The sequence below is a fragment of the Aphelocoma coerulescens genome, chromosome 20, assembly GCF_041296385.1.
Source record: "Aphelocoma coerulescens isolate FSJ_1873_10779 chromosome 20, UR_Acoe_1.0, whole genome shotgun sequence".
Classification (NCBI taxonomy): Eukaryota; Metazoa; Chordata; class Aves; order Passeriformes; family Corvidae; genus Aphelocoma; species Aphelocoma coerulescens.
In genome coordinates, this window is record NC_091033.1 from 16,259,757 (window position 1) to 16,280,052 (window position 20,296).

Genomic DNA, 20,296 nt, shown 5'->3' on the forward strand with positions numbered 1-20,296 from the left:
CCGAGGAGTTGCGGCAAGTCGGGGTGGGGGGGGGGGGGGAGCGAGGGTCCGCTCAAGTTTCAGCAGTCCCGCATCACCTCCTCTCCTCTTAACTCAGGTATACCCTGCGATGGCGGTATCGGCCTCGGGGCGTGGCCAAAGCGTGGGGCCCAAGGACCCCGGCCTTCTTAGGAGACGGTGAGTAGTGGAACTGTTGGGGGCTTGGCCAATGTGCCACGAAGTTCGTGTACTGATGTTTGGTTTTCTTTATTGTAGCCGTCTAAAAGACAAAAGCCCGGCGATGGTAGGAGCTTCCAGGATGGTGAGGCGGTCTTCTTTTGCGTCCCAGGTGGATTCACATCTCAGGACGTCTGAGAGATAAGTCAAGGGGATGAAAGCGGAGTATCGAGTCGGGCCTCGCCGGGAGGGATTTTTGCGTCAGCTTTGGAGATGGGGATACCCAAGAAGGGGCGCCTTAGCCCGCATAAAGTGCAAGTCTCACATTTGATGACAATGCTGAGGTGCGCAGGGCAGAGCAATCGCAGTGCATGTTGTGTCACTTGTCTATAGTGCATGCCATGTCTTTTGGGTGTCCTGTGTCACAGGTCTTTTGCCTTAGCCCTTTGATGTGCTTGCAGTCATGCTTTCCACCCTGAGTTCTCTCTCCTTGTTGTATCCTCTCGTTTGTCGTCTCCTCTGTCATGGGTGCCTGCATGGGTTTGGCCCAGAGCTGCTCTGCCCTGCTGCATACTCTGGCATATAGGCGTAATAGAACATGGCTTGGGGACTTGAAATTTGTAATGTAGGGTGCAGTTTGTCCTCTAGATGATATTTCTAGATTGTCAGAAGATGGCTGGAGCTGTGAAGTTCTCATGCAGCCCTTTGACTTTTGTCATCACTTTCTTGCAGATGCAGACGGATTAAATCCGTGCCAGAGCGCCCTATACCGGGTGAGGGGGTTCCCACAGGAAGGTCGGTCACTGTTTGTGTTTCCTCAGCAAGTGTAACTGGTGGCTTTGTTACGGCATTGTTCTTTGTCTTTGTTCTTAGGAGGTAAAGCCAGATCTCAGCAGTCAAGGTCAAGTGAATGAGGTAAGAAGTCACTGGTGGAAAGAACCACTGTGTATTCCTTGGGTGTCAAGTTCTGGTACAGCTCTAAGCATCCACTGTCATTTGTGTGTTTCAGGCGGTCCCCTTGTATTACACGGAAACCCCTCACCGACTGGCTGATGGACCTGGCTCGCTGCCCTCGTGAGTCCTCTGCAAGTATCATGGGACTCTGCGATGAAGCCTTTACCTTTTCCATGCGAAGGTACCGTCTGGGTAGCCTTCGGCAACGGCCGAGGAGTTGCAGCATGTCGGGGAGGGAGGAGGAACAAGGGTCCACTCAAGTTTCAGCAATGCTGCATAACCTCGTCTCCACTCAACCCAGGTATACCCTGCGATGATGGCGTCGGCCTTGGAGCGCGGCCAGAGTGTGCGGCCTGAGGACCCGGGCTCTCTTAGTGAACGGTGAGTAGTGGAATTTTTGGGTTTTGGCTGACATGCCACTAAGCTCATATACTGATGTTTGGTTGTCTTTATTGTAGCTGACTGAGAGACAACAGCCTGGCAATGGCAGGAGCTTCTGGGCCGGCGAGAGGCCGCCTTCTTTTGCGCCCCAGGAAGATTCACATCCCCAGATGTCCGAGAGATAAGTTGAGGGATATGACCCACGGAGGAAATGAAAGCGGGGTGTTGGGCCGGGGCTTGCTGGCAGGGAGTTTTGAGTCAGCTTTGGAGATGGGGATGTCCAAGAAGGGGCCCCTTAGCCCGCATAATGGGAAAGCCTCACATTTGATCGCAATGCTGAGGTGCGCAGGGCAGACCAATCGCAGTGCATGTTGTGTCACTTGTCTATAGTGCATGCCGTGTCTTTTGGGCATCTTGTGTCACAGGTCTTTTGCCTTAGTCCTTTGATGTGCTTGCAGTCATGCTTTTTTCCGATAGTTCTCTCTCCTCATTGCATCCCCTCTTTTGTCGTCTCCTGTGTCACGGGTGCCTGCATGGAATGGCCCAGAGCTGCTCTGCCCTGCTGCATACTCTGGCATATAGGTGTAATAGAACAAGGCCCAAGGCCTTTAAATCCATAATGTATGGTGTAGCCTGGCCTCTAGATGATATTCCTAGGTTGTCAGAAGATGGCTGGAGCTGTGAAGTTCTCATGCAGCTCTTTGACTTTTGTCATCACTTTCTTGCAGATGCAGACGGATTAAATCCGTGGCAGAGCGCCCCATACCAGGTGAGGGGGTTTCCTGCAGGAAGGTCAGTCACCGTTTGTTTGCGGGGCAAGTGTAATTGGTGGCTGTGTTACAGCATCGTTCTTTGTCTTTGTTTTTAGGAGGTAATGCCAGATCTCAGCAGTCAAAGTCGAGTTAGTGAGGTAAGTGGTGACCGGTGTACTGAACTGGTTGTTATTGTTTCAATGCCATGTTCTGGCACTCTAAGCTTTAAGCATCCATTGTCATTTGTGTGCTTTAGGCAGTCCCCATGTATTATGGTGAAACTCCTTGCCAACTGGCTGATGGACCTGGCTCGCCGCTGTCGTTAGCCCGCTGGAAGTATTACAGGACTCTGTGATGAAGCCTTTACCTTTTCCATTTGAACGTGCCGTCCAGGTTGCCTTCGGCAACGGCCGGGTAGTTGCAGTGAGTTGCGGAGGGAGGGAGGAGCGAGGGCCCACTCAAGTTTCGGCAATGCTGCATCACCTCGTCTCCTCTTAACCTAGGTATACTCTGTGACGATGACGATGGCGTTGGCCTCAGAGCGTGGCCAAAGCGTGCGGCCTGAGGAGGCCAGCCTTTTTAGGAGACAGTGAGTGGCAGAATTGACGGGTTTTGGCTGAGGTGCCACTAAGTTCATGCACTGATGTTTGTCTGGTTTTCTTTATTGTAGCTGACAAAGAGAGAACCAGCCCGGTGAAGGCACGAGCTTCCCGCATGGTGATGCAGCCTTCTTTTGCACCCGAGGCAGATTGACATCCCCAGACATCCAAGAGATAAGTCGAGACCTGTGACCCACAGTAGGGGTGAAAGCAGGGTGTTGAGTTGGGACTCACCAGGAGGTGTTTTTGAGTCAGATTTGGAGGTGGGGATACCCAAGAAGGGGTATCCCTTAGGCCCCATAAAGCTTAAGTCTTGCTTTTGATCACAGTGCCGAGGTGCGCAGGGCAGAGCAGGCCTGGTACGTGTCACCTGTCTATTGTGCGTTCTCTGTCTTTTGTGCATCTCATGTCACAGGTCTTTTGCCTTAGCCCTTTGAGATGCTTATCGCAAATGCTGGGCATTATTCTTAGCATCTCTGTTCTTGGTGTTCCTCAGTGTGGTGCCGATACCATTGATCCTTTGACTCGTGAGCTTGGAGGTGCATCAGGATCACGTCTCTCTTCAGCGACGTTGAGTCGGGTGTCTTTTCAGGTCTTGTTCTGAGCTGCATTGTCAGCTGTGCACTGCAATGATCCATTATAGAGGATGAAGGCTTGTAAGAATGTGAAGCTAGCTAGAGGATTCCACCCGTCCAATTCTCGGGCATCCATCTTTGCGGTTCTTGGAATAAGCCCTTCTGTTATCATCCTCCTCTGCCAGGGTTCTTGCAGCCTTGTTGGCTCACCGTCGGTCTCGCCGTGGTCATCTCATTCCTCATTTGCTCGGTCCTTGTGATCATCTAGCCTAGAGTTTTCTCTCCTTGTTGTGTCCCCTTGTTTGTCATCTTCTGTGTCACGGGTGCCTGAGTGGGTTTGGCCCAGAGCTGCTCTTCCCTGATGCATACTGTGGAGTATGGGTGTAATAGGACAAGGCCTGGGGATGTGGAATTTGTGGTGTAGGTTGTAGTTTGGCCTCAAGATGGTATTCCTAGACTCATACAGGATGGCTGGAGCTGTGAAGTTCTAATGCAGCTCTTTGACTTTTGTCATCACTTTCTTGCAGATGCAGACGGATTAAATCTGCGGCAGAGCGCCCCATACCGGGTGAGGGGGTTCCCACCTGAAGGTCGGTCACTGTTTGTCTTTGCTGGGCAAACATAAATGGTGGCTGTGTTACAGGATTGTTCTTTGTCTTTGTTCTTAGGAGGTAAAGCCAGATCTTAGCAGTCAAGGTCAAGTGAATGAGGTAAGAAGTCACTGGTGGAAAGAACCACTTGTTATGCCTTGGGTGCCAAGTTCTGGTACAGCTCTAAGCATCCATTGTCATTTGTGTGTTTCAGGTAGTCCCCTTGTATTACACCAAACTCCTCGCCGACTGGCTGACAGACTTGTCTTGCCGCCCTCCTGAGTCCTCCGCAAGTATCACGGGACTCTGCGATGAAGCCTTTACCTTTTCCATGCGAAGGTACCGTCCCGGTAGCCTTTGGCGACGGCCGAGGAGTTGCGGCAAGTCGGGGTGGGAGGGGGGGAGCGAGGGTCCGCTCAAGTTTCAGCAGTCCCGCATCACCTCCTCTCCTCTTAACTCAGGTATACCCTGCGATGACGGTATCGGCCTCAGGGCGTGGCCAAAGCGTGGGGCCCAAGGACCCCGGCCTTCTTAGGAGAGGGTGAGTAGTGGAACTGTTGGGGGCTTGGCCAATGTGCCACGAAGTTCGTGTACTGATGTTTGGTTTTCTTTATTGTAGCCGTCTAAAAGACAAAAGCCCGGCGATGGTAGGAGCTTCCAGGATGGTGAGGCGGTCTTCTTTTGCGTCCCAGGTGGATTCACATCTCAGGACGTCCGAGAGATAAGTCAAGGGGATGAAAGCGGAGTATCGAGTCGGGCCTCGCCGGGAGAGATTTTTGCGTCAGCTTTGGAGATGGGGATACCCAAGAAGGGGCGCCTTAGCCCGCATAAAGTGAAAGTCTCACATTTGATGACAATGCTGAGGTGCACAGGGCAGAGCAATCGCAGTGCATGTTGTGTCACTTGTTTATAGTGCATGCCGTGTCTTTTGGGCATCTTGTGTCACAGGTCTTTTGCCTTAGCCCTTCGATGTGCTTGCAGTCATGCTTTCCACCCTGAGTTCTCTCTCCTTGTTGTATTCTCTCATTTGTCACCTCCTCTGTCATGGGTGCGGCCCAGAGCTGCTCTGCCCTGCTGCATACTCTGGCATATAGGTGTAATAGAACAAGGCTTGGGGACTTGAAATTTGTAATGTAGGGTGCAGTTTGTCCTCTAGTTGATATTTCTAGATTGTCAGAAGATGGCTGGAGCTGTGAAGTTCTCATGCAGCTCTTTGACTTTTGTCATCACTTTCTTGCAGATGCAGACGGATTAAATCCGTGGCAGAGCGCCCCATACCAGGTGAGGGGGTTTCCTGCAGGAAGGTCAGTCACCGTTTGTTTGCGGGGCAAGTGTAATTGGTGGCTGTGTTACAGCATCGTTCTTTGTCTTTGTTTTTAGGAGGTAATGCCAGATCTCAGCAGTCAAAGTCGAGTTAGTGAGGTAAGTGGTGACCGGTGTACTGAACTGGTTGTTATTTTTTCGATGCCATGTTCTGGCACTCTAAGCTTTAAGCATCCATTGTCATTTGTGTGCTTTAGGCAGTCCCCATGTATTATGGTGAAACTCCTTGCCAACTGGCTGATGGACCTGGCTCGCCGCTGTCGTTAGCCCGCTGGAAGTATTACAGGACTCTGTGATGAAGCCTTTACCTTTTCCATTTGAATGTGCCGTCCAGGTTGCCTTCGGCAACGGCCGGGTAGTTGCAGTGAGTTGCGGAGGGAGGGAGGAGCGAGGGCCCACTCAAGTTTCGGCAATGCCGCATCACCTCGTCTCCTCTTAACCCAGGTATACTCTGTGACGATGACGATGGCGTTGGCCTCAGAGCGTGGCCAAAGCGTGCGGCCTGAGGAGGCCAGCCTTTTTAGGAGACAGTGAGTGGCAGAATTGACGGGTTTTGGCTGAGGTGCCACTAAGTTCATGCACTGATGTTTGTCTGGTTTTCTTTATTGTAGCTGACTAAGAGAGAACCAGCCCGGTGAAGGCACGAGCTTCCCGCATGGTGATGCAGCCTTCTTTTGCACCCGAGGCAGATTGACATCCCCAGACATCCAAGAGATAAGTTGAGACCTGTGACCCACAGTAGGGGTGAAAGCAGGGTGTTGAGTTGGGACTCACCAGGAGGTATTTTTGAGTCAGATTTGGAGGTGGGGATACCCAAGAAGGGGTATCCCTTAGGGCCCATAAAGCTTAAGTCTTGCTTTTGATCACAGTGCCGAGGTGCGCAGGGAAGAGCAGGCCTGGTACGTGTCACCTGTCTCTTGTGCGTTCTCTGTCTTTTGTGCATCTCATGTCACAGGTCTTTTGCCTTAGCCCTTTGAGATGCTTATCGCAAATGCTGGGCATTATTCTTAGCGTCTCTGTTCTTGGTGTTCCTCAGTGTGGTGCCGATACCATTGATCCTTTGACTCGTGAGCTTGGAGGTGCATCAGGATCACGTCTCTCTTCAGCGACGTTGAGTCGGGTGTCTTTTCAGGTCTTGTTCTGAGCTGCATTGTCAGCTGTGCACTGCAATGATCCATTATAGAGGATGAAGGCTTGTAAGAATGTGAAGCTAGCTAGAGGATTCCACCCGTCCAATTCTCGGGCATCCATCTTTGCGGTTCTTGGAATAAGCCCTTCTGTTATCATCCTCCTCTGCCAGGGTTCTTGCAGCCTTGTTGGCTCACCGTCGGTCTCGCCGTGGTCATCTCATTCCTCATTTGCTCGGTCCTTGTGATCATCTAGCCTAGAGTTTTCTCTCCTTGTTGTGTCCCCTTGTTTGTCATCTTCTGTGTCACGGGTGCCTGAGTGGGTTTGGCCCAGAGCTGCTCTTCCCTGATGCATACTGTGGAGTATGGGTGTAATAGGACAAGGCCTGGGGATGTGGAATTTGTGGTGTAGGTTGTAGTTTGGCCTCAAGATGGTATTCCTAGACTCATACAGGATGGCTGGAGCTGTGAAGTTCTAATGCAGCTCTTTGACTTTTGTCATCACTTTCTTGCAGATGCAGACGGATTAAATCTGCGGCAGAGCGCCCCATACCGGGTGAGGGGGTTCCCACCTGAAGGTCGGTCACTGTTTGTCTTTGCTGGGCAAACATAAATGGTGGCTGTGTTACAGGATTGTTCTTTGTCTTTGTTCTTAGGAGGTAAAGCCAGATCTTAGCAGTCAAGGTCAAGTGAATGAGGTAAGAAGTCACTGGTGGAAAGAACCACTTGTTATGCCTTGGGTGCCAAGTTCTGGTACAGCTCTAAGCATCCATTGTCATTTGTGTGTTTCAGGTAGTCCCCTTGTATTACACCAAACTCCTCGCCGACTGGCTGACAGACTTGTCTTGCCGCCCTCCTGAGTCCTCCGCAAGTATCACGGGACTCTGCGATGAAGCCTTTACCTTTTCCATGCGAAGGTACCGTCCCGGTAGCCTTTGGCGACGGCCGAGGAGTTGCGGCAAGTCGGGGTGGGAGGGGGGGAGCGAGGGTCCGCTCAAGTTTCAGCAGTCCCGCATCACCTCCTCTCCTCTTAACTCAGGTATACCCTGCGATGACAGTATCGGCCTCAGGGCGTGGCCAAAGCGTGGGGCCCAAGGACCCCGGCCTTCTTAGGAGACGGTGAGTAGTGGAACTGTTGGGGGCTTGGCCAATGTGCCACGAAGTTCGTGTACTGATGTTTGGTTTTCTTTATTGTAGCCGTCTAAAAGACAAAAGCCCGGCGATGGTAGGAGCTTCCAGGATGGTGAGGCGGTCTTCTTTTGCGTCCCAGGTGGATTCACATCTCAGGACGTCCGAGAGATAAGTCAAGGGGATGAAAGCGGAGTATCGAGTCGGGCCTCGCCGGGAGAGATTTTTGCGTCAGCTTTGGAGATGGGGATACCCAAGAAGGGGCGCCTTAGCCCGCATAAAGTGAAAGTCTCACATTTGATGACAATGCTGAGGTGCACAGGGCAGAGCAATCGCAGTGCATGTTGTGTCACTTGTTTATAGTGCATGCCGTGTCTTTTGGGCATCTTGTGTCACAGGTCTTTTGCCTTAGCCCTTCGATGTGCTTGCAGTCATGCTTTCCACCCTGAGTTCTCTCTCCTTGTTGTATTCTCTCATTTGTCACCTCCTCTGTCATGGGTGCGGCCCAGAGCTGCTCTGCCCTGCTGCATACTCTGGCATATAGGTGTAATAGAACAAGGCTTGGGGACTTGAAATTTGTAATGTAGGGTGCAGTTTGTCCTCTAGTTGATATTTTTAGATTGTCAGAAGATGGCTGGAGCTGTGAAGTTCTCATGCAGCCCTTTGACTTTTGTCATCACTTTCTTGCAGATGCAGACGGATTAAATCCGTGGCAGAGCGCCCCATACCAGGTGAGGGGGTTTCCTGCAGGAAGGTCAGTCACCGTTTGTTTGCGGGGCAAGTGTAATTGGTGGCTGTGTTACAGCATCGTTCTTTGTCTTTGTTTTTAGGAGGTAATGCCAGATCTCAGCAGTCAAAGTCGAGTTAGTGAGGTAAGTGGTGACCGGTGTACTGAACTGGTTGTTATTTTTTCGATGCCATGTTCTGGCACTCTAAGCTTTAAGCATCCATTGTCATTTGTGTGCTTTAGGCAGTCCCCATGTATTATGGTGAAACTCCTTGCCAACTGGCTGATGGACCTGGCTCGCCGCTGTCGTTAGCCCGCTGGAAGTATTACAGGACTCTGTGATGAAGCCTTTACCTTTTCCATTTGAATGTGCCGTCCAGGTTGCCTTCGGCAACGGCCGGGTAGTTGCAGTGAGTTGCGGAGGGAGGGAGGAGCGAGGGCCCACTCAAGTTTCGGCAATGCCGCATCACCTCGTCTCCTCTTAACCCAGGTATACTCTGTGACGATGACGATGGCGTTGGCCTCAGAGCGTGGCCAAAGCGTGCGGCCTGAGGAGGCCAGCCTTTTTAGGAGACAGTGAGTGGCAGAATTGACGGGTTTTGGCTGAGGTGCCACTAAGTTCATGCACTGATGTTTGTCTGGTTTTCTTTATTGTAGCTGACTAAGAGAGAACCAGCCCGGTGAAGGCACGAGCTTCCCGCATGGTGATGCAGCCTTCTTTTGCACCCGAGGCAGATTGACATCCCCAGACATCCAAGAGATAAGTTGAGACCTGTGACCCACAGTAGGGGTGAAAGCAGGGTGTTGAGTTGGGACTCACCAGGAGGTATTTTTGAGTCAGATTTGGAGGTGGGGATACCCAAGAAGGGGTATCCCTTAGGGCCCATAAAGCTTAAGTCTTGCTTTTGATCACAGTGCCGAGGTGCGCAGGGAAGAGCAGGCCTGGTACGTGTCACCTGTCTCTTGTGCGTTCTCTGTCTTTTGTGCATCTCATGTCACAGGTCTTTTGCCTTAGCCCTTTGAGATGCTTATCGCAAATGCTGGGCATTATTCTTAGCGTCTCTGTTCTTGGTGTTCCTCAGTGTGGTGCCGATACCATTGATCCTTTGACTCGTGAGCTTGGAGGTGCATCAGGATCACGTCTCTCTTCAGCGACGTTGAGTCGGGTGTCTTTTCAGGTCTTGTTCTGAGCTGCATTGTCAGCTGTGCACTGCAATGATCCATTATAGAGGATGAAGGCTTGTAAGAATGTGAAGCTAGCTAGAGGATTCCACCCGTCCAATTCTCGGGCATCCATCTTTGCGGTTCTTGGAATAAGCCCTTCTGTTATCATCCTCCTCTGCCAGGGTTCTTGCAGCCTTGTTGGCTCACCGTCGGTCTCGCCGTGGTCATCTCATTCCTCATTTGCTCGGTCCTTGTGATCATCTAGCCTAGAGTTTTCTCTCCTTGTTGTGTCCCCTTGTTTGTCATCTTCTGTGTCACGGGTGCCTGAGTGGGTTTGGCCCAGAGCTGCTCTTCCCTGATGCATACTGTGGAGTATGGGTGTAATAGGACAAGGCCTGGGGCTGTGGAATTTGTGGTGTAGGTTGTAGTTTGGCCTCAAGATGGTATTCCTAGACTCATACAGGATGGCTGGAGCTGTGAAGTTCTAATGCAGCTCTTTGACTTTTGTCATCACTTTCTTGCAGATGCAGACGGATTAAATCTGCGGCAGAGCGCCCCATACCGGGTGAGGGGGTTCCCACCTGAAGGTCGGTCACTGTTTGTCTTTGCTGGGCAAACATAAATGGTGGCTGTGTTACAGGATTGTTCTTTGTCTTTGTTCTTAGGAGGTAAAGCCAGATCTTAGCAGTCAAGGTCAAGTGAATGAGGTAAGAAGTCACTGGTGGAAAGAACCACTTGTTATGCCTTGGGTGCCAAGTTCTGGTACAGCTCTAAGCATCCATTGTCATTTGTGTGTTTCAGGTAGTCCCCTTGTATTACACCAAACTCCTCGCCGACTGGCTGACAGACTTGTCTTGCCGCCCTCCTGAGTCCTCCGCAAGTATCACGGGACTCTGCGATGAAGCCTTTACCTTTTCCATGCGAAGGTACCGTCCCGGTAGCCTTTGGCGACGGCCGAGGAGTTGCGGCAAGTCGGGGTGGGAGGGGGGGAGCGAGGGTCCGCTCAAGTTTCAGCAGTCCCGCATCACCTCCTCTCCTCTTAACTCAGGTATACCCTGCGATGACGGTATCGGCCTCAGGGCGTGGCCAAAGCGTGGGGCCCAAGGACCCCGGCCTTCTTAGGAGACGGTGAGTAGTGGAACTGTTGGGGGCTTGGCCAATGTGCCACGAAGTTCGTGTACTGATGTTTGGTTTTCTTTATTGTAGCCGTCTAAAAGACAAAAGCCCGGCGATGGTAGGAGCTTCCAGGATGGTGAGGCGGTCTTCTTTTGCGTCCCAGGTGGATTCACATCTCAGGACGTCCGAGAGATAAGTCAAGGGGATGAAAGCGGAGTATCGAGTCGGGCCTCGCCGGGAGAGATTTTTGCGTCAGCTTTGGAGATGGGGATACCCAAGAAGGGGCGCCTTAGCCCGCATAAAGTGAAAGTCTCACATTTGATGACAATGCTGAGGTGCACAGGGCAGAGCAATCGCAGTGCATGTTGTGTCACTTGTTTATAGTGCATGCCGTGTCTTTTGGGCATCTTGTGTCACAGGTCTTTTGCCTTAGCCCTTCGATGTGCTTGCAGTCATGCTTTCCACCCTGAGTTCTCTCTCCTTGTTGTATTCTCTCATTTGTCACCTCCTCTGTCATGGGTGCGGCCCAGAGCTGCTCTGCCCTGCTGCATACTCTGGCATATTGGTGTAATAGAACAAGGCTTGGGGACTTGAAATTTGTAATGTAGGGTGCAGTTTGTCCTCTAGTTGATATTTTTAGATTGTCAGAAGATGGCTGGAGCTGTGAAGTTCTCATGCAGCCCTTTGACTTTTGTCATCACTTTCTTGCAGATGCAGACGGATTAAATCCGTGGCAGAGCGCCCCATACCAGGTGAGGGGGTTTCCTGCAGGAAGGTCAGTCACCGTTTGTTTGCGGGGCAAGTGTAATTGGTGGCTGTGTTACAGCATCGTTCTTTGTCTTTGTTTTTAGGAGGTAATGCCAGATCTCAGCAGTCAAAGTCGAGTTAGTGAGGTAAGTGGTGACCGGTGTACTGAACTGGTTGTTATTTTTTCGATGCCATGTTCTGGCACTCTAAGCTTTAAGCATCCATTGTCATTTGTGTGCTTTAGGCAGTCCCCATGTATTATGGTGAAACTCCTTGCCAACTGGCTGATGGACCTGGCTCGCCGCTGTCGTTAGCCCGCTGGAAGTATTACAGGACTCTGTGATGAAGCCTTTACCTTTTCCATTTGAACGTGCCGTCCAGGTTGCCTTCGGCAACGGCCGGGTAGTTGCAGTGAGTTGCGGAGGGAGGGAGGAGCGAGGGCCCACTCAAGTTTCGGCAATGCCGCATCACCTCGTCTCCTCTTAACCCAGGTATACTCTGTGACGATGACGATGGCGTTGGCCTCAGAGCGTGGCCAAAGCGTGCGGCCTGAGGAGGCCAGCCTTTTTAGGAGACAGTGAGTGGCAGAATTGACGGGTTTTTGCTGAGGTGCCACTAAGTTCATGCACTGATGTTTGTCTGGTTTTCTTTATTGTAGCTGACAAAGAGAGAACCAGCCCGGTGAAGGCACGAGCTTCCCGCATGGTGATGCAGCCTTCTTTTGCACCCGAGGCAGATTGACATCCCCAGACATCCAAGAGATAAGTCGAGACCTGTGACCCACAGTAGGGGTGAAAGCAGGGTGTTGAGTTGGGACTCACCAGGAGGTATTTTTGAGTCAGATTTGGAGGTGGGGATACCCAAGAAGGGGTATCCCTTAGGGCCCATAAAGCTTAAGTCTTGCTTTTGATCACAGTGCCGAGGTGCGCAGGGAAGAGCAGGCCTGGTACGTGTCACCTGTCTCTTGTGCGTTCTCTGTCTTTTGTGCATCTCATGTCACAGGTCTTTTGCCTTAGCCCTTTGAGATGCTTATCGCAAATGCTGGGCATTATTCTTAGCGTCTCTGTTCTTGGTGTTCCTCAGTGTGGTGCCGATACCATTGATCCTTTGACTCGTGAGCTTGGAGGTGCATCAGGATCACGTCTCTCTTCAGCGACGTTGAGTCGGGTGTCTTTTCAGGTCTTGTTCTGAGCTGCATTGTCAGCTGTGCACTGCAATGATCCATTATAGAGGATGAAGGCTTGTAAGAATGTGAAGCTAGCTAGAGGATTCCACCCGTCCAATTCTCGGGCATCCATCTTTGCGGTTCTTGGAATAAGCCCTTCTGTTATCATCCTCCTCTGCCAGGGTTCTTGCAGCCTCGTTGGCTCACCGTCGGTCTCGCCGTGGTCATCTCATTCCTCATTTGCTCGGTCCTTGTGATCATCTAGCCTAGAGTTTTCTCTCCTTGTTGTGTCCCCTTGTTTGTCATCTTCTGTGTCACGGGTGCCTGAGTGGGTTTGGCCCAGAGCTGCTCTTCCCTGATGCATACTGTGGAGTATGGGTGTAATAGGACAAGGCCTGGGGATGTGGAATTTGTGGTGTAGGTTGTAGTTTGGCCTCAAGATGGTATTCCTAGACTCATACAGGATGGCTGGAGCTGTGAAGTTCTAATGCAGCTCTTTGACTTTTGTCATCACTTTCTTGCAGATGCAGACGGATTAAATCTGCGGCAGAGCGCCCCATACCGTGTGAGGGGGTTCCCACCTGAAGGTCGGTCACTGTTTGTCTTTGCTGGGCAAACATAAATGGTGGCTGTGTTACAGGATTGTTCTTTGTCTTTGTTCTTAGGAGGTAAAGCCAGATCTTAGCAGTCAAGGTCAAGTGAATGAGGTAAGAAGTCACTGGTGGAAAGAACCACTTGTTATGCCTTGGGTGCCAAGTTCTGGTACAGCTCTAAGCATCCATTGTCATTTGTGTGTTTCAGGTAGTCCCCTTGTATTACACCAAACTCCTCGCCGACTGGCTGACAGACTTGTCTTGCCGCCCTCCTGAGTCCTCCGCAAGTATCACGGGACTCTGCGATGAAGCCTTTACCTTTTCCATGCGAAGGTACCGTCCCGGTAGCCTTTGGCGACGGCCGAGGAGTTGCGGCAAGTCGGGGTGGGAGGGGGGGAGCGAGGGTCCGCTCAAGTTTCAGCAGTCCCGCATCACCTCCTCTCCTCTTAACTCAGGTATACCCTGCGATGACGGTATCGGCCTCAGGGCGTGGCCAAAGCGTGGGGCCCAAGGACCCCGGCCTTCTTAGGAGACGGTGAGTAGTGGAACTGTTGGGGGCTTGGCCAATGTGCCACGAAGTTCGTGTACTGATGTTTGGTTTTCTTTATTGTAGCCGTCTAAAAGACAAAAGCCCGGCGATGGTAGGAGCTTCCAGGATGGTGAGGCGGTCTTCTTTTGCGTCCCAGGTGGATTCACATCTCAGGACGTCCGAGAGATAAGTCAAGGGGATGAAAGCGGAGTATCGAGTCGGGCCTCGCCGGGAGAGATTTTTGCGTCAGCTTTGGAGATGGGGATACCCAAGAAGGGGCGCCTTAGCCCGCATAAAGTGAAAGTCTCACATTTGATGACAATGCTGAGGTGCACAGGGCAGAGCAATCGCAGTGCATGTTGTGTCACTTGTTTATAGTGCATGCCGTGTCTTTTGGGCATCTTGTGTCACAGGTCTTTTGCCTTAGCCCTTCGATGTGCTTGCAGTCATGCTTTCCACCCTGAGTTCTCTCTCCTTGTTGTATTCTCTCATTTGTCACCTCCTCTGTCATGGGTGCGGCCCAGAGCTGCTCTGCCCTGCTGCATACTCTGGCATATTGGTGTAATAGAACAAGGCTTGGGGACTTGAAATTTGTAATATAGGGTGCAGTTTGTCCTCTAGTTGATATTTTTAGATTGTCAGAAGATGGCTGGAGCTGTGAAGTTCTCATGCAGCCCTTTGACTTTTGTCATCACTTTCTTGCAGATGCAGACGGATTAAATCCGTGGCAGAGCGCCCCATACCAGGTGAGGGGGTTTCCTGCAGGAAGGTCAGTCACCGTTTGTTTGCGGGGCAAGTGTAATTGGTGGCTGTGTTACAGCATCGTTCTTTGTCTTTGTTTTTAGGAGGTAATGCCAGATCTCAGCAGTCAAAGTCGAGTTAGTGAGGTAAGTGGTGACCGGTGTACTGAACTGGTTGTTATTTTTTCGATGCCATGTTCTGGCACTCTAAGCTTTAAGCATCCATTGTCATTTGTGTGCTTTAGGCAGTCCCCATGTATTATGGTGAAACTCCTTGCCAACTGGCTGATGGACCTGGCTCGCCGCTGTCGTTAGCCCGCTGGAAGTATTACAGGACTCTGTGATGAAGCCTTTACCTTTTCCATTTGAACGTGCCGTCCAGGTTGCCTTCGGCAACGGCCGGGTAGTTGCAGTGAGTTGCGGAGGGAGGGAGGAGCGAGGGCCCACTCAAGTTTCGGCAATGCCGCATCACCTCGTCTCCTCTTAACCCAGGTATACTCTGTGACGGTGACGATGGCGTTGGCCTCAGAGCGTGGCCAAAGCGTGCGGCCTGAGGAGGCCAGCCTTGTTAGGAGACGGTAAGTGGCAGAATTGACAGGTTTTGTTTGGCTGAGGTGCCACTAAGTTCATGCACTGATGTTTGTCTGGTTTTCTTTATTGTAGCTGACTAAGAGAGAACCAGCCCGGTGAAGGCACGAGCTTCCCGCATGGTGATGCAGCCTTCTTTTGCACCCGAGGCAGATTGACATCCCCAGACATCCAAGAGATAAGTCGAGACCTGTGACCCACAGTAGGGGTGAAAGCGGGGTGTTGAGTTGGGACTCACCAGGAGGTATTTTTGAGTCAGATTTGGAGGTGGGGATACCCAAGAAGGGGTATCCCTTAGGCCCCATAAAGCTTAAGTCTTGCTTTTGATCACAGTGCCGAGGTGCGCAGGGCAGAGCAGGCCTGGTACGTGTCACCTGTCTATTGTGCGTTCTGTCTTTTGTGCATCTCATGTCACAGGTCCTTTGCCTTAGCCCTTTGAGATGCTTATCGCAAATGCTGGGCATTATTCTTAGCATCTCTGTTCTTGGTGTTCCTCAGTGTGGTGCCGATATCATTGATCCTTTGACTCGTGAGCTTGGAGGTGCATCAGGATCACGTCTCTCTTCAGCGACGTTGAGTCGGGGGTCTTTTCAGGTCTTGTTCTGAGCTGCATTGTCAGCTGTGCACTGCAATGATCCATTATAGAGGATGAAGGCTTGTAAGAATGTGAAGCTAGCTAGAGGATTCCACCCGTCCAATTCTCGGGCATCCATCTTTGCGGTTCTTGGAATAAGCCCTTCTGTTATCATCCTCTTCTGCCAGGGTTCTTGCAGCCTCGTTGGCTCACCGTCGGTCTCGCCGTGGTCATCTCATTCCTCATTTGCTCGGTCCTTGTGATCATCTAGCCCAGAGTTTTCTCTCCTTGTTGTGTCCCCTTGTTTGTCATCTTCTGTGTCACGGGTGCCTGAGTGGGTTTGGCCCAGAGCTGCTCTTCCCTGATGCATACTGTGGAGTATGGGTGTAATAGGACAAGGCCTGGGGATGTGGAATTTGTGGTGTAGGTTGTAGTTTGGCCTCAAGATGGTATTCCTAGACTCATACAGGATGGCTGGAGCTGTGACGTTCTAATGCAGCTCTTTGACTTTTGTCATCACTTTCTTGCAGATGCAGACGGATTAAATCTGCGGCAGAGCGCCCCATACCGTGTGAGGGGGTTCCCACATGAAGGTCGGTCACTGTTTGTCTTTGCAGGGCAAACATAAATGGTGGCTTTGTTACGGCATTGTTCTTTGTCTTTGTTCTTAGGAGGTAAAGCCAGATCTCAGCAGTGAAGGTCAAGTGAATGAGGTAAGAAGTCATTGGTGGAAAGAACCACATGTTATTCCTTGGGTGCTAAGTTCTGGTACAGCTCTAAGCATCCATTGTCATTTGTGTGTTTCAGGCTGTCCCACTGTCTTATGCCGTACCCCTCACCGTCCGGCCAACGGACCTGTCTCGCTGCCCTCGTTAGTACTCTGTGAGTATCATGGGACTCTGTGATGAAGCCTTTACCTTTTCCATGTGAGGGTACCCTCCAGGTTGCCTTTGGCAATGGCTGAGGAGTTGCAATAAGTTGGGGAGGGAGGGGGAGCGCGGGTCTGCTCAAGTTTTAGCAATGCTACATCACCTTGTCTCCACTCAACTCAGGTATACCCTACAACGATGGTGTTGGCCTTGGAGCGCGGCCAGAGCGTGTGGCCTGAGGACTCCAGCCTTTTTAGGAGACAGTGAGTGGCAGAATTGATGGGTTTTGGCTGAGGTGCCACTAAGCTCATGCACTGATGTTTGTTTGGTTTTGTTTATTGTAGCTGACTAAGAGATAACCAGCCCGGTGAAGGCACCAGCTGCCTGCATGGTGAGGCGGCCGCCTTTTGCACCCGAGGCAGATTGACATCCCCAGACATCCAAGAGGTAAGTTGAGACCTGTGACCCACAGAGGGGATGAAAGCGGGGTGTCGAGTTGGCACTCACCGGAGATATTTTTGAGTCAGATTTGGAGGTGGGGATACCCAAGAAGGGACCCCTTAGGCCCCATAAAGCTTAAGTCTTGCTTTTGATCACAGTGCCGAGGTGCGCAGGGCAGAGCAGGCCTGGTACGTGTCACCTGTCTATTGTGCGTTCTCTGTCTTTTGTGCATCTCATGTCACAGGTCTTTTGCCTTAGTCCTTTGAGGTGCCAAGCATGTACCTTTTCACTTTGCAGGTATTGTCCAGGCCCCCTCCAGAGTCGGATGAAGATTTGAGGTGCGCCAGGGCAGCAGTGTAGAGGAGCCCTGGGGATTAATCTTCTGGAGGGTGATAGTCATGTTTTCTGTTTTGTCGTCTTAGGTACCATGAGCCAGTGTGGAGCCGAAGTTTGGAAACGGCCGGTAAGCGATTAGCCTTTGCAGTTACGAGGGAGGGGGGCGTTGCACAAGGGGTCATTTTTGGGACATCTCATCGCAGTCTGAAGTTTCTTTCTGAATTTTTTCAGCCTCCAAAGCAGACTACAGGGAATGTACTGATGTCCACAGCGCCCACGTGTTCTTTTCTGTTGAGGATGGATTTTTTCCTCTCATCTCTGAAAGCTAAGTGTTGGGACTGGTGGTTGGGAGAAGGGAAAAACCTTTGGAATCACAGGAGGCAATCTGAAGTTAGCTTAGAGGAGAGGGCTGTAGTGGGATGGGCCCCTTGGAAGTAAAGGGAGAGGGTTTCTCCTTAGCATCACCTGACCCTTTGCCGGGCAGAGCAGTTCCATACCCATGTTTTTGCAAGCTTTGTGCTTTGAGTCTTGATGTCATCGCAGATCTTTTTGCCTGAGGAGCCTGCCTTTGGGTCCAGAGCGATCGCCCAGCAGTCATCACCTCTTTCTCTAGGCCTACTGAACTTCTTGAGCATCCTCTTAACAGCTTTGGCACTAACTTCTCGTAAGGAGTTGTTTCACTGTCACGTGCTATTGCCATAGAGCCGTCTTTCCTTTGGCATCATCACTTTCTGGCTCATCTTGCAGCAGGAATCTTGGGTCCATCAGGTGAAACTACTGGGCAGTTTTAACTTCTCTCTATGTTACGTAGTTTGTGTCTATGTTGTGTAGTTTGTGTCCACCCTCTTCCGTGTCCTAGGGCTTTGTTATGTCTTGATGCTTTATCGGCATTGTTCTGGGCCGTATTGGCAGCGGGGGGGGGGGAGGGGGGGGGGGAGGGGGTGTCTCTCCTTGTGTACTTTCCCAGATTGGGCTTATTCCAGCATCTTTACATTTTTACTTTTTGAGACCAGAGGAAGTGCAGGAGATGTTCTCATCCATCTTCCTTCTCACTTTTGGTAGTGCCTTCTGTTCACATCCTATTCCCTTAGACTTCTATATGGAGCATATTAGACCCTCCTCACGTGACCGTGGTAGTTCTGTAGGTTTTGTTGCCTTAAAGCATATCGGGCTCAAGAATTAATCTTCCAGAGAGTTATCTCAAGCCCTCTTGTCGTCTTTGCTTATATTCGGCGCACCACCTTGTCCATGTGCTCTTTGCAGTTGGAGCTGCCCTGCCCTGGCAGGGTAATGGTTAAGAAGAACAGTTATAAAACTTAAAGGTTCATATCATTTCTATGGGGTTTTGGGTAGAAAATTTATGGGCCTAGTGTGGAGATAACTCCTAGCCTTCGGCCCCTCACTGACCGCCTCATGTTGTCTCTCAGGTCCCTGAGGTGGACCAATTGTCTTCATTCTCCTTTTATTAAAATAAAACGGGTGAGATGTTGGGGTCTCCTCCCCCGCCATGTAGCCCTGAGGGGAGGCACGGGGTTTCCCTGCCCCTGCTCAGCCTTGTTCCCCATTGGTTGGTTTGTGTTCCCCTGCACGGGCAAAGCAGCTCGGGTCCCGACTGTAAGAGTCCCTCAGCAGAGCCCCGGCCCTGCGGCTGGGGAAATAAACATCTCTGAAACATCTAGCAAGAATCCGTCCATATATATTTCCTTTCCACGGGACTCCTGGTTTGATATAGGCGTGTTGCAGTATCCCCACTGCAACAAACCCCAGCCAGGTTTGTTCCCCCCCCCCCAGGTTTTTTTTCCTTCGGTCCTGGCCGGTCTGCGAGGCGACGTTCATCGCCAAGGTTTGGGTGCGGACCGTGCCGGCGATGGGGTTTTGTGAGGCAGGATGATTTGGAGGCTCCTGGGAACCACATTCCCATAGAACGCCGAGGGTTAGTGGAGCGGTCAAGATGAGAGCAAGGGTGGGTTTGTGTGTAAGCTAAAAGAGGTGTGGGTGGTGGATGACTGTTATGTTCTCTACATGTTGCTGTTTTGGGTTTCTTATAACAATAAAAGAAAATGTAATAAACTTTCCAGAAACAGTAGCATTGTTTTATTGTATTGATATGTATTTGGCTTGCATTGCCCTGTATTGTTCTGTATTGGTGTTTGCCACTGAATTTCCATGTATTGCTCCGTGTGTAAATTGGACTTTTGCCAGCAGGTATATGGATTGTATTCGTACTTGTGTTTGTATACGTTATTTCCACATTTTGCTGAAGTGTAAATAAAAAAATTCAATGAAGAAAGAAGTTCCAAAGAACTCGCTCAGAACAGGGAAAGAAGAGAAAGCGCACAGACTTTCAATGCAGTACTCTAAAACCGGCAAGAGATTTAGTCTCTGTCGGAGCAAAAGCTCCTCTGGACTCAGGCCCAGAGGGAAGCCAAAGCACGGGGATTGAATTTAAACCTTTGGACAGGCTGAGATACATGAAGCCACACCAAAGTGAAATAGAAACATAGATTTTTAACTTCAGTAGAAATATATGCTAAGTGCCTTAAACATTAAAAAGCTGTAGCAGAGACCTTAAACACAGTTCTTGCTGCAGCAGTGTTACCTTTTCACAGAATTCTTTACTTTAGACAAAATATAGATAGAATTACACTGTTCATATTTTTTAGATAGACTGTTCACATAAACAATAAGAGCCGATAGAAACTGCATACGCAAATCTGTGTAATACCTATGTAGTACTTGTGTAAGGCTTACGACTGTTAGAATCAGGCCAGGATAGGTTAAGAAAAACTGGAATCGTGTATTAATCTTATTGGTCAGTTAACAAATATAATCCACACTTCCGTAAGAAAAAAATATAGAGTGTATAGTACATTGTATAGAGTGTATCATGTATAGTGTGTATAGTATATAAAGCATATAGAGTATATGGAGCATATAGAACATATAGAAGAGGCTGTTTTTGCCTGCTGTTGCTGCTTGGCTTTATCATGTAACCCCCTCTGAACTCTGCCTTCAAGAAAACTATGAGACTATGAAATAAAGAACTTAGCAGAACAGCAGCCTCCTCTGCTCCGTTACCCCGGTCCGAGAAGGAAGGGTACCCCGTCAAAAGCTCAACAAGT

At 50.5% G+C, this 20,296-nt stretch overlaps 1 long non-coding RNA gene across 1 annotated transcript; it reads left to right on the forward strand.

The window, feature by feature from the left end:
• Nucleotides 1–16,177: 16,177 nt before the first annotated feature.
• On the forward strand, nucleotides 16,178–20,210 carry LOC138120960 (uncharacterized). The gene is made up of 8 exons (XR_011156017.1): nucleotides 16,178–16,241; nucleotides 16,336–16,410; nucleotides 16,581–16,660; nucleotides 16,742–16,844; nucleotides 17,136–17,176; nucleotides 17,261–17,301; nucleotides 17,406–17,942; nucleotides 18,438–20,210. It is a non-coding gene; the product is annotated as an uncharacterized lncRNA (long non-coding RNA).
• The last annotated feature ends 86 nt before the right edge of the window (nucleotides 20,211–20,296 follow it).